At 44.9% G+C, this 24,453-nt stretch overlaps 1 protein-coding gene across 2 annotated transcripts in view; it reads right to left on the reverse strand.

Moving 5' to 3' along the window:
* The window catches only part of AVIL (advillin), a 411,867-nt gene that overhangs the window by 361,657 nt on the left and 25,757 nt on the right, over positions 1 to 24,453 (reverse strand). Inside the window, exon 1 of one of the 2 annotated variants that reach the window (XM_086965696.1) lies at positions 661 to 1,140. The exons of the other annotated variant lie outside the window; for it this stretch is intronic. The gene's annotated coding sequence lies outside the window, so the exon portion shown is untranslated. Of the gene's footprint in view, positions 1 to 660; positions 1,141 to 24,453 lie in introns of those variants that run through there. 2 annotated transcript variants of the gene reach the window in all.

Below are 24,453 nucleotides of genomic sequence, written 5' to 3' on the forward strand. Positions count from 1 at the left end.
TTGCAATTTATGTTGTGTGGAAAAGAGGCATTTTTGCTGCAGCCCATATTGCAGAAACGATTTACACTTGTACAAACCGAACCAGTCGACAGATACACTAATATCGCTTAGTTGCAGCTTGCAATTTGTTTCGTGATATATTAAAGATGTTATCGACGAAATAGTGGTCCGTGGCTAACACTGGAAATCAGTTTAAAGCAAAAGATGCCTCGCGATTTTTGATGCGTAATTACTTTTTAAAAAATGAAACAAAAGTGAAGAAGTTTCAAACGTTGTGCCATCTTTCACAACTGAAAAAGACAATCATTTTACTTTCCCCTTCAGTAAATAAGAACCCGATAAAAAATAGTGTGGAAACAGTTGTTTACACTTTTCCATCCCCGCCGAAGGTAGGAATAAACATGGCACACAATAGATTGTCCTTTTCTTTTATGTTTTGTATTTGCCACAAGTGCAGATGTTTCTGTGATCTGGCCCCAGGCACTGAGAGTTTCGCCTAAACTAAAGTAAGCTCCAAAGGCGCTTCGATGCCATACTAACGGCAGATTTGGGTACGGTGCTAGTTAACAGCAGCAATGCAGTAGGAAAGGTTCCATGCAAAAGCAAGTCAAGAGAGTGCCCTCTTAAGCCGTTACAAAGAGAAAAGCCAGCGTAACTTGCCTGTCCTGAGTCGTTCTAGCGCTCCCGTTCACCCTCAGCTCCAGTGTGGCGGAGTTACTCTCCTACCGGGCCCCATCAAACCCGCCTGAGGACGCGAGGCTGAGCATTGCGTCGCAGAAAAAGAAGCGAGCGAGAGATCCGAACAGAGCTCCGGCGCAGGGATGCTGGCAGCCTGGACCACCTTCCCATCCAGCCCCCACCTCACAAGCATCAGGCTGTAACCCGAGCTGGGTGGCTGCCGCGGGTACCCGGGAATCACTGCTCCAGCAAATGACAAGCTCGCTCGGCCGCAGAAAGCGCGCGCCTGCCAGCACACATGAAGCCACTTTAGTGGTCAGAGCTGCACCCGGGCAGGGCTTCCATCAGAGCTGCTTCTTTGTTGTATTTTATTTTAGCATGACTTGTTGCGTTTCCCCCTTGGTGTCTGGCCTCTAATCTTCTTGCTCTGTTCCTCTCATTAGCGCCATGTTTCCTGGAGAGACCTTTGAAAGTTGCGGTGGGGGTGCGAGGAGGGGGGCGGCAACGGGAGTGGCACTGGGTGGAGACGTGGTGCTGTGGATAAACGACCAGCTTTGAACTAGGAGACCTGGCCCCAGTCCCAACTACTGCACTTGGCTTAAATGTCGTTAGCTCTGCAACGCCAGTAACCTCTCTTTACTTCAGGTTTTCCAGCGCAATTAGGGCGCATACGCACAAGTAACATATAATCCTCACTCGACATTCCTGAATCCCAACCTTCACCCAAGTCTCCTCTACCTACCCCTGTCCCTTCCTCTTTACCTCTCCCTCAGTGCCCATACGCCTCTCTCTCCATCTCTCCAAGCAGGGCACAGATCCCAGAGAGTAAATGACGTCTGAAGGCAATATAAGTAAATTATTGAATACATAGGGCTGTAATGCTTTCACCTGCTGGGCAGTGCTGGTTTTGAGACATCTCATGCAGCTACAAAGTGCACTCATGACAAAGCCCAGCACTGCCTGTCGCCCTTTCCAGGGGGAGTTAGGGTGATGGAGAGTTATCTGGGATGTGTTTTTTTTTATTCCTATAAGCTTTGACTATTAATTAAGGCCTGATTTGTTTTGAAATCCACAAAATCAATCATTCAGGATTTATAAAGCACGGCAAATCACCCAATAGGGTATCCAGAACCTTGAAGGCCCGAGAGGCTTATTCAAACAGCCAGGTCTGTTGTGTGGCGTTTTAGGTTCCGAGTGAATTTTCCTGATTCATGCCCTTATATAGGTACAATTCACATTGCCCTTATATAGGCATAGAAATCAATCCCTTATTTAGGCATAGCCCATGCGACCCAAATACAGGCATGGCTACTTCCACCCGTACCAAACGTCAGAACGATTTCTTGGAAAATCGGCTTAAGCAGTTAGGGAACTTCATCTTGCTTGAATATTGATTTGTCCAAGAACTCATGTACTTTGCAAAGAACATCTAGTCCCTAGGGGTTCTTTCCTGACGTTATTATGCCCGACTTTACGTCAATCTATGGCATTCCTAAACACCTTCAAGGTATAAATACACCTTCACTTGCTATGGCAAACTAGGGTGGTTCGGAGCAGTTCGACTATCTACTTGCCCGACATAGCTAGCTACAGCAAGTGCAGAAGGAAGCCGACCCTCCAGCTGACGCACTGATATGGAGGGTGCCCTTTCTCTCGCTGAGAATCCAGATCCAGTGTTTCCAAGCTCCCCTTGCAGGGAGTTGGGAAATGGAGTCCTGAGACAGAGATAGCAAACCTCCTTCATTCTAACCAAGGTATGGAGCTGATTAGAACCTAGAGAAATCTTGGATAGATTCTCGGCAAAAACAACTAAACCTATGCTACACAATACTTACTTCTTCCCGCGTACTAGACTTAGATTAGGCACATTGGGGTAGGCGTATTTAGAAGCACCAGTTGAGTATTTTAGTCAATGTTATTTATGTATGTATTTTTATATGGCTTAGAAACTATACAATGCTTTCACAGTATTATTTTATAATACAATTCTCGCAGTACGCATTATAATTTACAGTCTGCATAACGATTGTAGCAGTTCACATCTCTTGTATGAGAAAGAAGACTGTTCAATAAACCTTTTTATTGAAAACGCCCATCTCTCTATTTCTCTACAAACTCTGTTGAAACGAAGCAAGCACGATTGACTGAGTGAAATACTTATCTATTGTTTCTGCGACTCTAGAGATATATTTCTTATTCTTGGGAAACAAAGTTGTCATGTTTATGTGGTTGTCAGAAACTAATCCCGTCTTGTGAATTTGAGAAAGTTTCTAGTGGCCTCTGAGCTATCTGGCACTCACTATTAAGTTTAGTATATTCGATAGAGACCTAGTCAACCTCAGTCCTACATCTAATCTATAGGATATATTATTCCAATGCGCAGAGCCTATTGGGAATATAGGAACTACACTACATGGCGCCCAACGTTTGGTAAGGCACTAATTTAACCCTAGATAATAAAGTAACTCAGTCGTGCTTTTCTCAGAGACCCCTTTGCCCGTAAAATACTCCAATAGACGTCTGGAGTGGGTAAAGGGATAGCTGAGTGGGACAAAAAATCCTATGTATTAGTTTTTGATTGTTCAACGTTGAAGGATACAGTGTTCCAAAATATTGTGCACCTTATCTTTGTTTCCTTGAAACTTGCTCTGCAGACTTTCATTAAACAAAAATGCTGGATAGCGACACCGAGAATGGAGGAGCTGCAGTAAATCCAGCAGCTTTTGACATAACAGGTCTCCAAGAGACCGGCGAGGATGCTATAAGCATTCCAGAAACTTTAAGGAAAGCCATCACTATGAAACGTATAAGAAATGGCCTATCAGCAAGAGGTGGTAGGGTTGTTTTTGTGATAGGGCACATGAATATAATCCCTTTGCGCTGAGGAAACTTACCGGCTGCTGCTCACAACGCCAAACTCTCTTGCCATCCTGCCTCCCCGTATCCCTGAAGGGATTGACCGCCCTGCTGCGTGTTAACAGCTTGCAGCACCCGCTTCACGGGTGCCGCTGCGCGGCGTGAGGCATGGGGTCGAGGTAGGCGTGGGCGGAAAATCCGTTCCGCTCGCGGATTTTGCGGATTTTCGGGAAATCCGCAATCCGCGAGATTTGCGAATTTCCCGCAAAATCCGCAAATCCGCGAGCAGCGGATTTTGCTCGCACTGCTCGCACTGTTCGCGTGAGTTCGCGCCCCGCGAATAAGTGCAAAATTGCAGAAATACGATCTTAGCAAAACTGAAAGTAACTACTTACCAGGTTCAAAAGTTCAGGCTCATCATTAGTAGCCATTTCCTGGAGTGCTTCCTGAGGGGACCCTCCAGAGTTCAGTTGCCAGTTGAAACTATTATGTGACCCTGCTCTGAACCTCAGAATAGTTACACATATGCCACAAAGGTCCTGAATTACAGCTAAGGGAGACAAGCAGGAGCCAGGCTGGAAGTTAAAATCCATTAATCAGCCCCTAATTCATTATTGTCAGTTGGGGCAGGGCAGGTGTTGTAACTAATTTTGCAACAATGAAAGCAGTTAGCAAGTGCAAAAGATCACTAATCAGGGCGCACTAAGGAAGCAGGTGCCAGCTAAAAAAATATTCTGTGACACATGAATCAGCCCCAAATTAATTCAGGTCACTTGAGGCAGGGAAGGTGTGCTTTGCTTTGCCGAAAATAATGTACACTGGACAACCAGAGGGTGTGGTGATGAAACAGAGGGTGGCATGGGTGGGCCAGAGGGTGGCATGAGTAGTCAGAGAGTGGCAGTGGTGACAGAGAGTGGCAGTGATGAAGAAGAGTGTCCCAAACAGGCTGGACACGTAGAAACAACAAGTTCGCGAAACTTGCGACCCGACAGGTAAGTTCGCAATTTGCGAAAGTGTACAAAACCCTCGCGAACTGGCAGAAACACGGGCGAACACAAAAAAAAAAAAAATCCGCAAATTCGCGGGAATTCGCGGATTTTGCGGATTGCGAATCCGCAAATCCGCAAAATTCGCGAACGCGAGATCCGCAAAATTCGCTCATGCTTAGGTCGAGGCTCCTGGTGTGTCTGACAGTTACTGGAAGGAGGAGGGAGCACCGCGAGTACACCGAGGGCGCGCGCCGCAGGGACTCTCAAGACCAGGAGTCCCTGCGCTGCACAGGTGTGCACGGCCGCGCTCCCTGCAAGACACGCCCCCCGGCCGTCCAGGAAATAAAAGTGGGAAGTCTTCTTACCCAAAGCGGGACCCTTTGCGCTGAGGAAACTTACCGGCTGCTGCTCACAACGCCAAACTCTCTTGCCATCCTGCCTCCCCGTATCCCTGGAGGGATTGACCGCCCTGCCGCGTGTTAACAGCTTGCAGCACCTGCTTCGCGGGTGCCGCTGCGCGGCGTGAGGCGTGGCTTTGAGGCTCCTGGTGTGTCTGACAGTTACTGGAAGGAGGAGGGAGCACCGCGAGTACACCGAGGGCGCGCGCCGCAGGGACTCTCAAGACCAGGAGTCCCTGCGCTGCACAGGTGTGCACGGCCGCGCCCCCTGCAAGACTCGCCCCCGGCCGCAACGCCCCTTCATAAACAACGGATTTCCGCTCAGCGGGACGCGAGCGGGACGCCGAGCGAAGCCCGAGCAAAGGGCGGGCAGTCTGTGGCAGTCAGGGGCTGTCAAGGCTGGGCTGGGCCACCCCTCTTACTTCCTTAGCCTTTGGTCCAAGATCTCGGAGTCTACCTGTGGGTTTCGAGGCCAATATGTCAACCCGCTCTGGCAAAGCTTTGAGGAGCGGCGGAGAAAGTGCCTCAGGGGGCACTGCAATCGGCACAATGGACACATTTATTACCAGGGTAGCTGCTGTCATCGAAAAGGAGATTGCAATGACGGAACGTCGCCTCTCACAAGACTCCTTTCCCTCCAAACGCTCTTCCCTGGGATCTGTTGGACATGCCCTGTCCCCAATTTCCACCTACCCCACCTCTCCCTTGCCTGTGATCCTGTCCGGGGAGCCACATATTGTAGCTATAGAGGCAGGAATCGATAGGATAGAAAGTCTGATAACCAATCCTCTTCCCTCCAGCCCTAGCGCAGTTGCTGTAGAGCCCTGCCCCGTTCCATCTATAGCTATCTCATCTGGTCTTAAGTCACAATCCTGTTCTGATGTACCAACACCAGGCTAAAAACCGTTGCCCCAGACATGAACGGGCCGGGTACATAAGAAAAGGAAAAGGGCGACCAGTATCCGGAAGGGTTGTTACTCCTCGCTTTATAAGCGCCCTAGGATACAGTCCCAAAGGGGTCCTACGCATCCAGATTCTGGAGGGCCTGAACCACCTGGGAGTTTTACCCCTCTACAGCCTGCCCCCGACACCCCACAGTCTCACTCCCCGGTCCCGGCATTACTTATACCTGCAAACGAGGGTCCTTTACTCGAGCCCCTCGAGAAACTGGTTAAGTCTTTGCTGGTACCACTCATCGACCAAGTTAAGAGTCTGGGGGATAGGTTAGACAGATTCGAACAGGCCACCAGGGGCAATTTTTACTCCCTGAAAACCCTGCTTAAATTACAGCCAAAGCTCAGGGAGGATAACGCAGACGGGAACGTAGGAAAAGGAGATTCTGCAGGCCCACCACAGGGACACCAATCGGCATTGCCTGCTAAGGCACAAGCAACTGGGAATGTCATTACACCAGCTTCCCTAGCCGGTGCAAAACAGGCAAGGCCGATTGCTACTACTCATGTCGCCCAGGTGCATGCTAGCCCCCCCCTCAGCAGTGAAATCACCCATGCCTAACCCTGCCCAAAAGAAGCGGCAAAAAGGAGGGGGCGGTCCTAATTCCAAACCTTTGGCCGCCCCGCCCACTAAAGCTAGTGGAGTAGCCACGACTCTAAAGGCAAATCCATCCACTTGTCCACCTAAAAAACCCTCCCCAGTGGCCATTCCACAAAAGGCGATACGCAAGTGCCCCCCAGTCAATCTCCCCCCTGAGTGTTAACCATACGTTGTTGTCCTAGTCAAGGTTCCCCCCTGAAGGACACCCAGCAGGAAACCCACCAGGCACTGAAGAATAAGGTCATCCACTGGCTGCAAGCCAACAGACCCCTTCCATTGGGCGTGGACGGCATGATTCTTGGTGTACGCAGGGTGGGTTGGATTGGACAGGGGAAAAAACTATTTGAGGGGGATTGTGTGGTGGTCAATTTCCAAGACATAAGAGCTGCCCACTCAATATGCAGTCTAGGGCGAGCCGCGGCCGGTCCCGGAGTTGAAGCAGTTGATCTAGCATTCTTCTACTCGCGGCCGGCCTCGAATCCCCTAGTTAACCATCCCGTGTTCCTACCCCAAAATAGTGCTTACGGTCAATGGTACCCAGCAACAACTGTAGCGCAGCCGCACATAGTTCTGCCAATACCAAACTGGGGCACTTGGGGCTGTTGACTTCGCGATGCCCCTGAGGAGGCTCTGGTGGTCCGGTGCCCCGGCGTCCAGTCCCCTCCTACTGCTAAAAATAATATCCCTCTGACCACACCAGAAGAACAGGCTACCCCTGCGATCACAGGGGAACTAAGGGAGGTGAGGGTGCCACTTGACCCTACAGCTGTTTGTCCTACTGTGGGTGTTGTGGACTTATTCGGTCCTGTCGAGACCCGTAGCATTGCAGCTGTGGCGGACCCACCTATTAGGGTTCTCAGCTGGAATGTTGCTGGTCTGGACAGGAAGTTGGCACTGCCCGACTGGAACTCGCTTGTGGAGCAATACTCCATATGCCTGTTCCAGGAAACCTGGAGTAAGGAGCCCTTACACAAGGCAGGATATTCTACCCACCACTTACCAGCTGTTCACTCAGAAACTGGCAGGGGTTGCCCCTCGGGTGGCCTCCTCATCTGGGTGGCTTCTGCACTTAATTGCAGGGTGGAGGAGCGGGACACTAAATGCCCGGACCTTCTTAACATCACCCTGAAAAATCCCAAGGGACGAGCTATTCTAAACATCTTTAACATCTATGCCCGAGGTATGAAGGGGGTAGAGAATCCCCAACTATAGCCTGCCTGGAAGCTTCGCTTCGATCCTCACCATACAAGCACTGTACTTTGGTTGCGGGTGACTTCAATTGCACCTTTGAGCCCCTTGGCCCCGAAATCTTACAAGATCAAGAGGAAAATGATAATAGGTGGGGGATACCAGCTTTAGAACTCAGACCAATTAAAAAATGGACAGAAGTGGTGGTCCAGATTAACTCCCTAACAATGGAGTTTGATCTGAGGGCCGCTAATGGCAGGACTGGTTCTGACAAAGCGGAAGCCCATACATACAACAGGCCTGGGCACACGTCAAGAATAGATTATTTTCTTCTTGACGTAAACCTGTGGAGCATGGTAAAAGATATGGTGATTATACCCTCCGTCGAGAGTGATCACAACCTCCTCTCGCTTACACTGTCCCATAGGTGGTTAACTGGTACAGGGAGTAGAACCGCTTGTAAACCTGCCCCGGATATGTCATCGGTCTCCAACTGCGGACGACGGCTAAAGTGGGCTAAGCTGTCGCTCTCAGTGGAGAAAACTTCCACCATAAGGCAGCTTCTAGCTGCAGCCTTAGAAAATCTTGACTCCCCGGAGGATGGGTTGCTGGAGGTGACTGCTAGGTTCTGTAGCCTAACCCAGGCTATTAGTGACCTTTTTGCTGTCCCAGTTAGCGTCAATAAGAGGAAACTCTGTCCACGGGCTAGACAAGGCTGGTTCAATCGCAAGTGCAGGGAGGCGAAGACACTGCTCGTTGAAGCAGTTAAATCCAAAATACATACTAGGACCAGGGAGGCAAGAAGGCAATACTCTCTCTGCCAAAAAAATGCCAAGAAGGAGTGGGAGGACAATTACTGGCAGGACCTCCTGGCTGCTAGTCGAGGGAGAGATGCCAAAGGCTTTTGGGACCTGGTGGGCAGCAGGAATCGTCCCGATGACACACTGAGGACCTGCACCATTACTGCCCAGACGTGGTTTAACCATTTTAAGACACTCTATTCCGCCGTTGAAGGTCCACTTAATGATCCCTTCATCCTTCCGCCATATACCCTGGATAGAGACTTGGATTTGTTTTCTGCACGGGAGGTCACGAACCTGATTAAAACTCTGGTGCCATTAAAAGCTGCCGGCCCGGATGAGCTGCCAGGGGACCTTCTTCGAGCCTATCCAAAAGAATGGGGGGTACTGATCTCGGCCCTTCTTAATGCCATTATCGAGGGAGGATCTGTGCCTGATTCCTGGAAAGGGGCAGAGGTAGTCCCAATTTTTAAAAAGGGTTGCCGGGATCTACCAGGGAACTACAGGCCAATAAGCCTTATAGACTCGACCCAGAAATTGGCGGGGAAAGCAATTTTGGGGAGGATTCTCCAATGGGTGGATGACAACCACATACTGTCTGATATGCAAGCTGGGTTTCGCTCAGGCACAGGAACCATCGAACAAGTGTTTAGGCTCCTGTTACTGTACTGGAAGGTGGTGGAGCTAGGCAAAGGCAGTCTTTACTTGGCCTTCATAGATCTGAAGACTGTCTTTGACCTGGTTCCTAGGGAGGAACTCTGGAGGGTGTTGTATGTTCTAGGGATGCCCCCTTACATCTTAAACCTCCTTATTAAATTGCATAATGCCAACTATGCCCAGGTTAGATGGGGGCTGAATGGGGAAAAGACCGACAAGATCAGGGTCGTGAGGGGGGTCCGGCAGGGCTGTGTTTTAGCTCCCACCCTATTCTCCCTCTATGTGAATGGGGTGGTAGAGCACCTGCTTGGTGAGCCAGCAGACGCCCCCACACTGGGTGGCGTAAAAATTCCAACACTGCTGTTCGCCGATGACACCCTTCTCATTTCGAAAACTCCCCAAGGCCTCCAGAAGCTCCTGAACCGCTTCCAGGATTTTTGCACTACCAGAGGACTTGTCATCAATGTGGACAAAACAAAGTATTTAATCATGCACCCTCCCCGTAAACTTGGTCGCCCCCCTATTTTGAACTCTATCCCCCTTGAAAGAGTGGCAGAATTCGACTATCTGGGAATCCGTCTGAGCGATGCTATGAGCTGGACTGCCCATATTAACAAAATGACAGTTGGTCATAAAAGGGTGGGGGGGGCCCTCCTTAAGGAGTACAGCAACTCATCAAAACACTGTGTAGCCCCGATAATAGACATCTATAAAGCCCGAGCTGTATCTGCATCACTCTACGGAGCCGAACTATGGGGCCTAGGCAACATAGAGTCTCTGACCAAGGCAGAGAATACATTTATTAAGGACCTCCTTGCCATTCCGATGAGTACCCCGACAGTCCCGGTGCTAATGGACGCAGGCTGCAAATCAATTAAGGACCAGGCTCGCCTCCGACCTCTCCTGCTTTGGGCTCGCTTGTGGAGGGTCCCGGAGTTAAAATCCTATGCAGATGGGCTGGCAGAGGTGATGTGTTCGGACGGTTAGCAGAAGATTAAATGGCTTAGGGACATTAAACACCTGCTAGGGGACCTAGGATTGGGGTCTTGCTGGTCCAACCACTTAGCTCTCCCAAAGGAGTCCCTAAAAAAACTATACTGGGAATGGGTTTCCACCAAGCTCATCAGCAACCAGCGCCACTGCAATGCCACCGCAGCTTATCTGGAAATAAAAGACGTTGTTGCCTTGAGCCCTATTTGGACATTATTACCATTGCCATGGACCGGGCTCTCTATATTAAATTCAGACTAGGGACTCTACCCCTTGCCGATCTCCGCTCTAGGTGGAATATGTCTCAGCCGGCATCACACCATTGTGCCCTATGTACTGATAAAGCCGAAACTGTGGCACACTTTCTTTTTGAATGCCCGGATTATGCGCGCCCTAGATCACGTTGGCTTAAACCACTTTGCAGAGAACTGGGCACTCGACAGTACTTGGTGGCCCTCCGGATTTTATTAACTGATACAGCCCCTCCCATTGTCTGTGCCGTATCTAAATTCTTAAAATGGGCCTGGTTGATCCGACTAAAAAGACTGTCTATATCAATTAAATTTTTTCTTAACTAATTGATTCTGATTAATTGCTGTTTTTATCTTTCTATTTTGAAATGTACAGTCTTTTTTACGATGTGCTGTTTTATATTTTTGTAATGCTTTTATGATATATGCATATCGAAATAAAGCAATCAATCAACCAACCGAATATAATCAGACAGAGGTATTCTATTCATGGATAGTCTTCCCTGAAGCAAATCCAAGAGCAAAAGTGTTTCACTTCTACAAAGAAGATGAAGCTCCAGAAGAATACATTCCTTTCGAGGATGTTGACATTCCACTAACATACCAAGAGCATGCGCTCTGGTTTAAAGGTGCCCTAAAACATACACATCACATTACCAGGCTCAGTCCACTAGGTAGCCCAGGAGCAACATGGCTAGCTTTAGCTAACTACAGAGCTGACCCTGACATTGAAGCAATGTCAGACGATGAATTACTAAGTAATATACAAAATTTTTGTAGAATTATATTGTTAAAAGGTCTTTATTAAAAACACTCCTTCTACTCCCAAAAAGAAGTGGAAGAACACTAAACAAACTTCTAAAGAGAAGCGTTCTCAGCCCCGAGGTAGGTCTCCTCAAAAGGAGCCCTCTGAAAGGAGGTATAACCGCAGGAATAGGGATAATTTGAGAAAACCTAATAGATATCAAGATACTGATACACGTTCCTCTCGTACCTTTCAGACTTTCTCACAGAAATCCAAAAGAAGAGGACGTTCAGAACACAAGGAAGAACGTGTGAAGTCCAAAGACGATCAACACGTTCTAAAAAATAAGAAAACTCAATTCACCAAAAAGAAAGTAGCAGGTCTAAAAATCAGACATGCCGAGGATCTTGAGGACACAACTCAAGAACAGGGAATGGGCTCATACGATGTTGGACAGCGCAGCAGAAGTCACCATAGCTCGCAAGAACTTGAAGGATCATCTGGAGACAGTGGACTTGAATGAGTACATCCAAGTTGAAACTGCAGATACCAGGGTTAGTGTCCCACATAAGTTACATGAAGTAACACTCCGGATGGAGGGGGACATAACTAGAAAAATAAGAGCACTCTTTTGTAAGAAGCTCTCTCAGAGTTATGACATTCTATTAGCTGAACAAGACTGGCCACCTGAATTTGTCAGGGAGTGCCCACATGGCAAAGACATCATTATGCCAGCTTTCTCCAACCACATTCCAATTCATAAAAAATATACTTATGCCAGAAAATGGGCAGTAGCCCAGGCTCCTGCATTAGATAAAAATCATGTAGGATGGGATGAGGATTCTCCTCAACATAACATCCAGTTAAAAAAATCAACCAACTGCACAAAGGCAGTATCCAGTTAAGCAAGAAGCTAAAAAACAGGTCAGGGAGATATTAGATCAACTTGAATACCAAGGGTGATTGAAACATGCACCTCGTCAATGAACAATCCTTTGTTTCCTGTCTCCAAACCAGACAATACATATCGTCTAGTTTTGGTTTACAGACATTTAAACTTGTGTTTCAAAACTTTTGCAGTACAAAATGCACACAGTGCAGCACTAATGAATAACATTGTGCGTAAAAAATATAAAACCACGGGGCATATTATCAAGGGGGTTTATCTCCGCTTTTTTGGCTTTAAAAGCCAAGAAAGCGGAGATAAAGTTATCTCCCTATTACCTAGCTGTCGCTAACACCAGTTAGCGACAGCTAGTAGGAGATAGCGACCATCTTGGGCCCCGGTTTGCATGTCAGTGAAATTTATCACTAATGACATGCAAAGTGGGCGTGCCAAGATGTTAGCGACTGGAAACAGTCGCTAACATCGCTATCTCCTATTACCAACTTTTGGAGATATTTGCGCTGCTCCAACCTCTAAAAATGATGAAAAACTTACAGTCAATTCTAGGTTTCCTAAATTTCGGAAGAACTTGTATTCTAAACTACACAGAAAGGGTTAAACCTCTCTACGAATTAATGAAACCTAATTTCAAAACAGTTAATTGGACTAAAGAACACACAGAAATTTTGGGTTCAGTCCAAACGGACATATTGGCAACAACACATTTACAGACTTGCGTAAACGTACACAACTTAGTGATTCAAATCACCCCAGGAAGATGCGAATTCACATATTTAACCTTTAATGAAGGAGAAAAAGTACCAATAGCCTACAAATCACATTTGTACACACAAGCAGAAATGAAATTCACTTCAACAGAGAAAATTCTGACAGCGGTGCAAACTGCAGTAGCAAAAGAGAGAGCCCTCGCACAGGGCAAACGCATAATGGTTGTTACACCTGTTACTGCCTTAGAGGCAGTGACAAAGGCGAGCATTCCGAATGCAAAAGCTTTACATCCGAGATGGATACAATGGGTTAATTCTCTTGCTGCAACAGACGTTGAATATGTTTTCGACCCTTATTTAAAAATACAAGAATTTCTACAATATGAACAAGAATGTCCTCTGCCTACTGAGATTCTGCCTCTAGAGAAGTATGAATCTATAATTTATACAGACGGATCCGCACAGCCCACTATTGGAGGTAAACAAGCTTATAGTGCTGCGTGCGCGATCGTTAAAGGTCGCTGGCGAGGTGGCAAATTCCGACCAATGGTCACTAAAACTCCAGCTCTAGGGGATTGTACAGCTCAGCGAGCTGAACTACAAGCATTCAAGATAGCGCTTGAAAATATTGATTGCAAATTCCCCACACTCATAGTGTGCGATTTGTATTACTGTGTTCAATCTTACAATGAATACTTGCAGAACTGGATTGAAAACGGTTTCAAAGATGCAAAAGGTGGCACAATTAAACATAAGTTGCTATGGGAACAAGTAGTTCAGTTACGACAAGAACTACAATAAGCTCATGTGATCCATGCACTGAGTCATCAACGTGATGGCGTTCACGTTGCAGGGAATTCATTGGCTGATGAAGCCGCAAAGGCAGCTGTGCAAACGGCTTCCGTAGCTGCAATCACTCATTCAAAAATGAAAATAGAAGGCGAAATAATGCTAGCTGTCAATGCGACAAGCAAAGGCAGAGGCGCTGCATCACCTCAAAACTTTCCACTCAAATACTCATACATAATTGATGCAAAATCCCATCCTTTTGCTCGAATTCCTGGAGTGGGGGATAGAGTAATTCCAAACAGGAAACGTAGTACAGCTTTGATACACGAAGCACATTTGGGAGAGGGTCTGATACATCAAGGGATCTCTAAATCTATACTAGAATTAAAAGAGACGTACTGGTGGCCAGGGATGAATCGTCACATTCACATATTTGCAATTAACTGCCATAACTGCAACAGAGATCGCAGCAGGGAACACCGCCAGATACCTGACTACAATGTAGCCAGCCCAGTACAGACAACAGTGTTAGATAGCATTAGACTTTCTACATGCAGACGTCCATATGAACAAATGCGGTCCCACAAATATTAAGACAAGATTTGTTTTAGATATGGCCTCAGCGCTCGGCTGACGCTCGAACTGTTACAAAAGATTTGCGAGTCTTTATCGGCACATACGCAGTCGGCACGCTACATTCTGACCAAGGTCCTGCGTTTAGCTCAAAGGCTTAAAAAGAGGCCATGACCAATATGGGCATTGCATTGTGGTATTCTAGTCCATTCCTTCCTGAGGGAAATTCGGTAGTGGAGAGAAAAAATGGGACATAAAGCAATCTATAACAGCTAGGGTATTAGGCTTGGGTGACGGGTGGGTTAAACATATAATAAGTGTCCAACGTAGTCTTAACAATCTGCCAAGAAGTTCTCTAGGGGTTATCACTCCATATGAAATCCTTTTTGGAACTAGAATCATTGTGCAGGACCTCGATTGTCATTTGTCACACTTCAGTGGTAGAACAAAAACCCTTTGATATCAAAGATCGTTTGGCTGTTTTGCAGGACTTAAATGAAATAAGATCCAGACAAAGTAACGTACTCGTGAAGCCAACGACCACTGAAGAAAAACCATCCATTCCAGTAAGACCTGTCTGGATTCCAAAGATTGGGGATCTAGTCAGAGAAAAGATTGCGGACAAGAAGGAATTTAGGCCTTCTTACAGACAAGCAGTACCTGTCCTAACCATCCACGGATCAAGAACAGTGATACTTCCGCCCTTGCTGGTAAAAAGGAGAACAGGTTCATGTCCATCGACCTGATAAAACCACATCATGTGGCCGATCATAAGCAGTAGGCCAGGTGGACTCCAACTATCTAGCAGAGGCCCTAATATGGCTACTATCCAAGAGGTTCAAACTGAGAGACTCATAACCTTTGAAGAATCTGCAGTGCGAAATGAAGGACTATGCAACAAAGTTATAAAACTTTATAAATAAATAAATGGAACTTGTACCTCTTGAGACCCAAATAACAGTTCGTCAAGAAACGCCTGTCTACAATGAAATAGCAACTGACTATACAAATGTAACAAGTGATCAAGTGGTTCCAGCAATTTCATCAAATCCTGATGCAATCCCTACAATTGACAGAACTGCCTCTGGCCATTTCATTACCTTTGATACGTTTTCCGAGGATCCCAGTGAACCTGAAACAACACCAGCTAAAAGAACTTTTAAAGACCAAGCAACAGAACTTTTTCATCAACTGGAAAAAACTTATCTGGTTTCACCATGGATTGAACTTTGGATTGTGTTGAGTGTACGTTTTCTTCTACTTTGGTTGACTCTTGTATTTACTTTGGGAATGCTGATAAATGGAAGATATGTTAAAAAGGACACAGCAAGTAAGAACATCAACTTACTCCTCAAGCCACACAAATCATCTCATCGTGAACAAAGAGACTTGTCATCAGTGAACATCACAGCCGTTCCTATACCAGGTAGTATAGCTTGGGACAGAGCTGAATATGACATTCTTGGTCCGGCTGAGCTGTTGAGGATTCCACACCAATTTAAGATTTCCTTGAGTGACTTTGTTTCATTAAGTGCCTTTTCTGATGATTGGGACTTAGAGACTGTTAATAATATGGTGTCAGACTTAGAAATGTCAGCAATGTTTACAAATCATGAATACCTAGAAGGTTCATCAGATTATGAACAATTGTATTGTTATAATCACTATGGTCATAATTTTTTGCATAAATCTGCAAATCCTAGAAATGTATTCACTTATAATCAATGGGAACATTGTCCTACGCCACCAAAGGGTAGCTCAAAAACATTTTATGACAAATTTCCATACTTTTCAGGGTATAATGTTTCCAATCCAGAATCATTTTACTTTAAAAATGTTAATAGGACAGGAATGAAAAGTACGTTGACAAATACAAAGCACATTTATTCTGCGGCCTTTTATGCTCAGCTGTCCATATTAGGTTTTGACTTTTGGAAAGACAACATTGAGACAAAAACTGTCTGGGGCACAAAAGACTGGCTTGGTGCAGCGATTAGAAGCTTTATTTAGAGCCTGCACCATCCCAGAACAAATAATGTTTTTAAATGACACTGTTCAACAGACATCTTGTCTTGGGTTAGCCAAGATAAAAGATTTACACAAACCGTCCATACCTACTCCTACAACTGATAGCAGTAACACTTCAGAGGGGGTGGTCGACGTACATACTATTTTGCTTCACAACAGAACAGACCCTGATTGGAAAAATTGTAAATCTGTCCCACAGACACAAACAACTGTCAAGATAGATTCCTCAATAAGACACAAGGGTTTACATACACTAGACCAGATCCAACATACTTACAAAGACAGCATCTAGGGATAGTAACATCATACAGAGTAGGAAAACCATGCCTTGAGTGGCTACACAAGTCTATACTGAAGGAAGTAAAACAACACTTATCTTTACTTAAAGATGATGCTGACCTGAGGGACTTCTTACAAGGACCTAAGAAACCGTCTCATAAATGTTTTATATACGCCGGTATCTATGCCATGTATAATGAAGCATGGAAGATTATGCAAGCAGAGACTGCAGAACGAAAACGAGAAATTGATCGTATTAATTTAGAAAAATCTCTCTCTGTAGTTGACAATGGTTTAACGACTCCGTCATCTAGAATATATATTTTTTGGACAGCATAGTATCCTCTGCCATAGACATAATGGAACAGGACTTGGTCATGTTGCAACATGGTCAGTCGCAATTGCGTTCTATAATGCTATTAGGCTGGACGTTGCAAAACCTTTGTTCAGGCTATTTGCCTTGGCGTTTGATCAACACTACGTCATTGTTTTCTGAATTCAATCTCACAGATAAACAAATCAAATTGGCACAAAGGGGAGCAGACTATACGGTGCAGAGCATTGAAAAACTGGAAAGATTGCCATTTACAGTCGCTGAAAAACTAGCCATTGAATGGATAATACACAGTACAATCACTCTGCCTGTTACAATTTTCCATTATCAGTATTGCTTAAAACGTATACCAGCAGGCCTATATGAAAGGTTGGGTAAAGAATATATCAAGACATCCTGGGAATTACCTTACACACAGATGTTGGAGTGGGGGAAAAGAAGTGTTTCTTAGTGGCAATAATTATGAAAACACACTAAGCGGCTTCCTCCTGTGTCAGGGTATTAATTTACACTGGGCCTGCGATGGTTCCTCTAACAATTTATCCTCCCACCTACAAGGTTCACCAGCTGCAGTGATTGATCTAATTTTTAGGCAACTTTATAATGGAAGTTACATTATGTTGAATGATCACAGCTGCTGTGGCATTTTGCCAGGTTTAGCCTATCTCATGACTGTGTCAGCCAGAGTCACTTGCTGTATGCAAGTATTGTTTCCAAAAACCAAGACAGACCGGGAGTCGCCGTTATGGCCTTCACTGAATATCTCTTCTATACGAATTGATACTTTGAGCAGAATGAAAGCCATTCTTTTACTGAAAACTGTGCCATTGACCTCGGCCAGAGAGACCTATGATCTGCAAGTCGCAAGGACTTCTACAGAGATATACACCCTATTAACTACAAACTGCCCTGTACATTTCTCAGAAATGTTAGGTCGTATCTTAAACATGTCTGATACGAGTGGTATTGTACATGTATTTAAGACCATTTTTTTGGGACTGTTAGCACCCTTTGAAGCAGTCCGAGGAATATTTCCAAACTTCGTGCACTCTGTGTTTGGCAGACTGCCTCTCGTTTTGGGACTCGTAGCAGGGATACTATTTTTGCTCCTTTTGCTCCAATATGGCAATCCAAATCACCAGCGATACCCAGTTCACCATGGAGAACACTCTTCTGGCGATGAAGTGTCGTGAGCGCATAGTCCACATTTTGGGATTAACTCGTTTGAGAGAATTAAATACCACATGGTTTATGTCATTCAGACCAATCTGGCAAGATTGCATCTTACCTGGTCTACGATGCCTGCTATGTGGAGAAGAACGAGTGTTAGACATCTGTCTCACACTCCCATCAGTCATGCCAACGGATGTTGATGCTTTTCTGGACCCGGTAAAGGCCCATGCGCAGTGTTGTCCCCAGCGGCTACTAATTCTGATGACGGCATTCATTGAGATCTCACAGACGCAAAATGCTGACGGTGAGGTACTAGAGGAGAGCGGCACACAGGTATCCAATTTGAACATTGCTAAAGCGACCAACGCTGATGGCGATGCTTCACATCTATGTGCAATTAATCTTCTTAACGAGGTAATCCAACTATTACCTACAATGGTAGACAAATTCTTTTCAGACTTAGAAGATTTGATGTTTTCTCCCAACAATAACACTGACTTTTGAATTGGCACACATTGTTCTGAGAGACTCTAAATTCGACCTTAAATAATAATAAATAATAAGCATTTATTAAGCGCCTGGCTGCACAAAACTGTGTGTCCCCGCGCTGACTGCAAATGCAAAATCCGCCTAAGGGAAGAGAGCAGGCAAACGGGGATTAGTTTTTAGGAAATAGGTGAGTTTTGAGTCTGGCTCTGAATCTTGTTTCAGATGGTTCCATACGTAGCTGAATTGGCAGGGCATTCCAAAGCTTCGTGGCCAAAAAGCGGAAGGATTTTCCTCCCATCTTCGCTTTGGTGATGCGAGGGATTTTAAACAGCATCGTGCCCGCTGATCTGAGATTTTTGATTGGCCTGTGGATGGTCAAGAGGCCTCTTAGATAGCTGGGGCCTTTGTTTTGGGCAATGCGATGTGTGTAGCAGAGCGTTTTGAATATTATTCTTTCTTTAACAGGGAGCCAGTGAAGCTTGGCAAGTGACCTTCATTTTATCAAAACAAGTTTCTAACTTTGGAACTACTTTTTCTATGATCAAGCTTTTGTTTTTCCAAATTTTTGGCACAAAATAATCTGCTCTTTGTAGAACTATTCATAGAGAACTAGAATTCTTTGAAAAACTTCCAAGAGACAGTATTTGACCTTGTCCACATTCAACCAGTTTATATAATCTGCCATGGAATGGTCTCGATTTTTTCTTCTGTAATTAAGAGCCATTTCATAAATGTATTTTCATGATTAATTTGGATAGCCTTTTTAAAAGTCATCTGTATGCTTTGAATGAAACAGTGCTTTAAATGCGTACAGCACAAATGCTTTTCATGTACAACCAGTACCAATGCATTTTTATGTACTTTGGGTGGGTTTTAACACATGATGTTTAGATATGTTTTATTGTGCTTAGAACTTAGTAATGTTGTACATAATTAAGTGGAGTGGGTGTTGTGTGGCGTTTTAGGCTCCGAGTCAATTTCCCTGATTCATGCCCTTATATAGGTACAATTTACATTGCCCTTATATAGGCATAGAAATCAATCCCTTATTTAGGCATAGCCCATGCGACCCATATACAGTCATGGCTACTTCCACTTTCTTGGATAATCGGCTTAAGCAGTTAGGGAACTTCCCCTTGCTTGAATATTGATTTGTTCAAGAACTCATGTACTTTGCAAAGAACAACTATTCCCTAGGGGTTCTTTCCTGACGTTATTATGCCTGACTTTACGTCAATCTATGGCATTCCTAAACCCTTTCCAGGTATAAAAATACCTTCACTTGCTATGGCAAACTACGGTGGTTCGGAGCAGTTCGACTATCTACTTGCCCGACGCAGATCGCTACAGAAAGTGCAGAAGGAAGCCGACATTCCAGCTGATGCACTGATCAAGAGGCTGCCCTTTCTCTCGCTGAGAGTCCAGCTCCAGTGTTTCCAAGCTCCCCTTGCGGGGTGTTGGGAAATCCAGTCCTGAGACAGAGATACCAGACCTCCTTCATTCTAACCAAGGTATGGAGCTGATTAAAACCTAGAGAAATCTTGGACAGATCCTTGGCAAAAGCAACTAAACCTATACTACACAATGCTTACTTCTTGCCGCGTACTAGACTTAGGTTAGGTACATTGGGGTAGGCGTACTTAGAAGCAGCAGTTGAGTATTTTAGTCAATGTTATTTATGTATGTACTTTTATATGGCTTAGAAACATACAATGCTTTTACAGTATTATTTTATAATACTATTCTCACTGTACGCATTATACTTTGCAGTCTGCATAACAATTGTAGCAGTTCACTTCTATTATATGAGAAAGAAGACGGTTCAATAAACCTTTTTATTGAAAATGCCCATCTCTCTATTTCTCTACAAATTTCTGAGTGAAATACTTATCTATTGTTTCCGTGACTCTAGAGATATATTTCGTATTCTTGGGAAACAAAGTTGTCATGTTTATGCGGTTGTCAGAAACAAATCCCTTCTTGTGAATTCGAGAAAGTTTCTAGTGACCTCTGAGCTAGCTGGCACTCACTATTAAGTTTAGTATATTCAAAGGAGACCTAGTCGACCTCAGTCCTACGCCTAATCTATAGGATATATTATTCCAATGCGCAGAGCCTATTTGGAATATTGGAACTACACTACAGGTCATTTATAGTCATTCAGAGTTCTTGAAGGGAGGATCGGTCTGGAAGTGCGTGGGGAAGCAGTTGTAGGTCTTTGCTGCAACGTGGGAGAAGGAGTGTCCTCCACTTCTGCTTCGGTAGATGCATGGAGTATGGGCAAGTGAAAGGGAGGCTGAGCATAGTGTTCTCGATGGTTGGTGGAAGCTCAGGCGTGGTTAATTTACACAGGTCCTTGGTTGTGTAGAGCCTTGTGTGTGTGGGCCAGCAGCTTGAAATGGCATCCCTTCTGTACGGGAAGCCGGTGGAGTTTCCTGAGGTGGGGTGTGTTAAAATGGGTTCGCAAGGGAAGGCAGAGGATGAGTCTTGCTGCGGCGGTCTGTATTGTAAATGTTTCTGTAGCAGGTGTGTGGTGTTTCCTACGAGGAGGGCATTCCCATAGTCTAATTGGCCAGTGATAAGGGCTTGTGTCACGGTGTGTGTCGCATGTGGGGGTTGTCACCTAAAGATCTCATGTAGCATGCAGAGTGAAGAAGCAGGCGGAGGAGACAGAGTTGATCTGTGATTTCATGGTGAGCTTGTTGTCAATGATGACACCCTTGATTTCCACATAGACATTGTGCAGGACACTCCAACACCTTTACAATGTTGTTATAATCCTTCTAAGTTTTTTAAAAACATTTTGTAATTAGTGTTTTAAAGCAGCCAACACAAGTTAATGGAATACTAATTTATTACATGCATTGTCATGTTTGCCTGAGCAGTTTTGATGCATCCACAGGATACAGAAATGAGAGCACACATCCCAGCACACACCCCCTGTGCCCTTAACACACATCATTCCCAATCATCCGACTCCAGTCCAGGCAGGAGTAGCCATCCTTCTTTGGAGCACAAATGTTTTCAACTTTTCTAGGGCACCCATATCTCTCAAACACTGAAGTTTCAGCTGCTAAACATCAATATATAACATACTCTTTCACTCTCCAGTACCAGGAATGTTGCAACCACTCCACCAATTGCAAGCAATATTTCGACAGGCTGACATCGGCCCTCAAAGCCCCGATGGCCAACTTGTGTCTATGCAGTTCAACTCAACTCTGTGTACCCGCTCGCAGCATCTGAGCTTCTACCAACCAAATCTCCTGAAGTTGAAACCCTAAAACATCTATTTCCCTTCTGCTGCTTTCTCATCATTCTCAAACGTGCACAAATACTCCTCTCTTTTATCCTGCTCTTTGCAATTGCTTGAGCCCCCTCCCCACTCCACACCCAACGCCCACCACCCCTGGGTCCGGGATTACCCACCTCCTCCCCAAGTCACCCAACCCTCAACTGGTGCCCTGATACTGAACCTGGCATCCCCGTGTGACCCACCCTTGCCTCCCAAAAAGAAAACTCCCTGAACCAAAAAAAAATAAGAATACAGACCACTAAATCATCTATTCCCTAAACAATAGTAACGCGCTTTACAAAACCCAATTTCATTTCATTTCATTTCACTTCAAAAGCATATTTCTATACTTTGGTAATCCTAAAAAGCGGACCTGGGCCTCCTCAACCACCAAGAACAGGTGAAATTGGTCCTTACAAGAACCTTCAACTTAGACCGCCGGACCACCAAGGCTTGCACCCCAGAGTTTTAAATTCTCTAACCACCCTTGAAAAGATCTTTGGCATCGTGCTGCAGTGATTGAAAAATTATGGGACACCCTTATATGAACATTGTCTACAATCAAAAACATTTGATTGTGTATTGCTGCAGCCAAGATCCTCACTTTGATGTGAAAATCAGCACAAGATATTATTATTACTTACAATGTGAATGGTTTGGGGAATAGAAGTAAGTATGGGGCACTTTTGAAATGGCTATCTTCATTTAGTTCTGAAATAGTATTTTTACAGGAAACACATCTCAAGAGCAGTGCCCCGAAACAGCAGTTACTGGGACAGTATTTTGCATCTGCAGTGTGGGAATGAGGGGCGTGACAATTCTATTTTCAAATTCAGTGGATTGGCAGGTAAAGGAAACAATAAGGGATACAAATGATAGGTGGATTTGGTTGAAGGTCCTAGTTAGGGAGAGGGTTGTTAATTTTGTGAACTGCTATGGTCCTTTCTCGGATGAGCCCCAGTCAAAGGAGCTAATCTATAAACTTACTATGAAGGCAAAGGGGTCATTGGTGATGGGTATTGATTTTAATTTTATACAAGATTTAAGAAGGGACACCTCAAACAAGGCTAAAAAACAGCTGAAGCCAAAAAGGCATAGCTAATAAAAAAATAATGGAACAGGATTTTGCGTTAGTTAAACCTTGGCAGGTAGATCCCCCTGAATCCAGACAGTATACTTGCCATTCACTCGATCAGATTTTTTATATTAACATGTACAATGAATTGGAGTCTCATGGAGATTCTGGCAAATTCATTTTCGGACCATTCAATCGTCTCCCTCCAAGTAGTTTTGGACCCTCTGTTAAAAAGGACACCAAGATCGCAATTCGACAAATCGTTGCTTTCAGATCAAATTTGGTTAGATGATATGAGTGGTTTCATAAAAAAATTCTTTGAGATAAATTGTAATTCCACCTCCAATTTCATGGTATGGGAATCATTTAAGGCAACTTTAAGGGGGCAGGTGGTAGTTCGTAAGGCCAAGCTAAGTAGGTGACACCTTTGTAAAGTAAAGGCACTTCAAGTAGCAGTTGATAACGCTATGAGGGAATTTATAGGAACATCAACAGCCCTACTCAAGCGCTGGAAAAAAAAGCAGCAGCTATACAAGTCAAAGCAAGAACTTAGGGTTTTCTTCTTAGAAGAAGAATCTTCTATTGACATGGGCTACCAGCAGAAATTCTACATGGAAAGCTAACAAATAGGGAAACACCTGGCTTGGTCGACAAAAATAAAAAGAACTAGCAGGCGATAAATATAACTGAGAACCGTATTACCAGGGCTTCGGAAGTGGAAGAAGTGGGGATAGCCGAGGTGTTCCTTTGACACGCCAGGAGTGTATTTAATGATCCAAGGCGGTCCCACGGATAAGGCTGGAACAATATTTTGCTACACTCCAGCTACGGCAACTCCCCAGCTTTCAAAAGGTGGTTTGATAGAGAAAATTAAGTTGACTGAGGTGGCTAACGCTCTAAAAAATATGGCAAAAGCCAGTGGAAGTGAAAGCATCCCTACAGAAGTCTACAAATATTTTCCAAGGGATCTTCTTTCTTTTTTAACAGCTCCGTTTCATCAAATCAGGGAGAAGGTACAGATCCCTAATTCTTTTAAAGAATCCATAATTGTCAGCTTTCTCAAAAAAGACAAAAATGCTGCAAATATCAATTTGTATTGCCCAATAAGCTTGTAAATACGGACTACAAACTCTTTATGAACATTTGAGCAGACCGGATTGCATTAAGGGCCCATTTTATGATACATAAATACCAGAATCGGTTTCCTTCCTAAAAGATCTATGTCTGCAAACACGCATTTCCTGGTACAATCAATTATTTCCCTGTAAATAAAGAAAAAACAGCGATTTTAATGATGGATGCAGAAAAGGCAAGCACTGTCCTATATTTTAAGGAAATTTGGATTTCCTGTTCAATTTTTAACCATGCTTAAGAAACATTATGATGAGGCAGAGGCAAAGATAATAGGAAACACCAGGGAAGCAGGGATAGTGAAGATTAACCGAGGCACCCAGCATTAGTGTTCTCTGTCCCCGAATTTTTTGTTATAGAAGGACTGGGAACCACAACCGCCCCGCCCTGGCAAAGTGCTCGGCCAGAACCCCCCCCCCCCCTACCCCCCCAACACACTGGGGGGGGGGGGGGGTTGGAAGTGCCGCTGAGCTCTTTGCTGGGGCCGGTTTTCGGCTGTTTTTGTTACAGGGCCCAAAACCAACCCCCACCTGTGCGGCGCACCGGGGGATTGCCCGGTGCCCTCTA

The sequence above is a fragment of the Lissotriton vulgaris genome, chromosome 1_1 (genome assembly GCF_964263255.1).
Source record: "Lissotriton vulgaris chromosome 1_1, aLisVul1.2, whole genome shotgun sequence".
NCBI classification, from domain to species: domain Eukaryota; kingdom Metazoa; phylum Chordata; class Amphibia; order Caudata; family Salamandridae; genus Lissotriton; species Lissotriton vulgaris.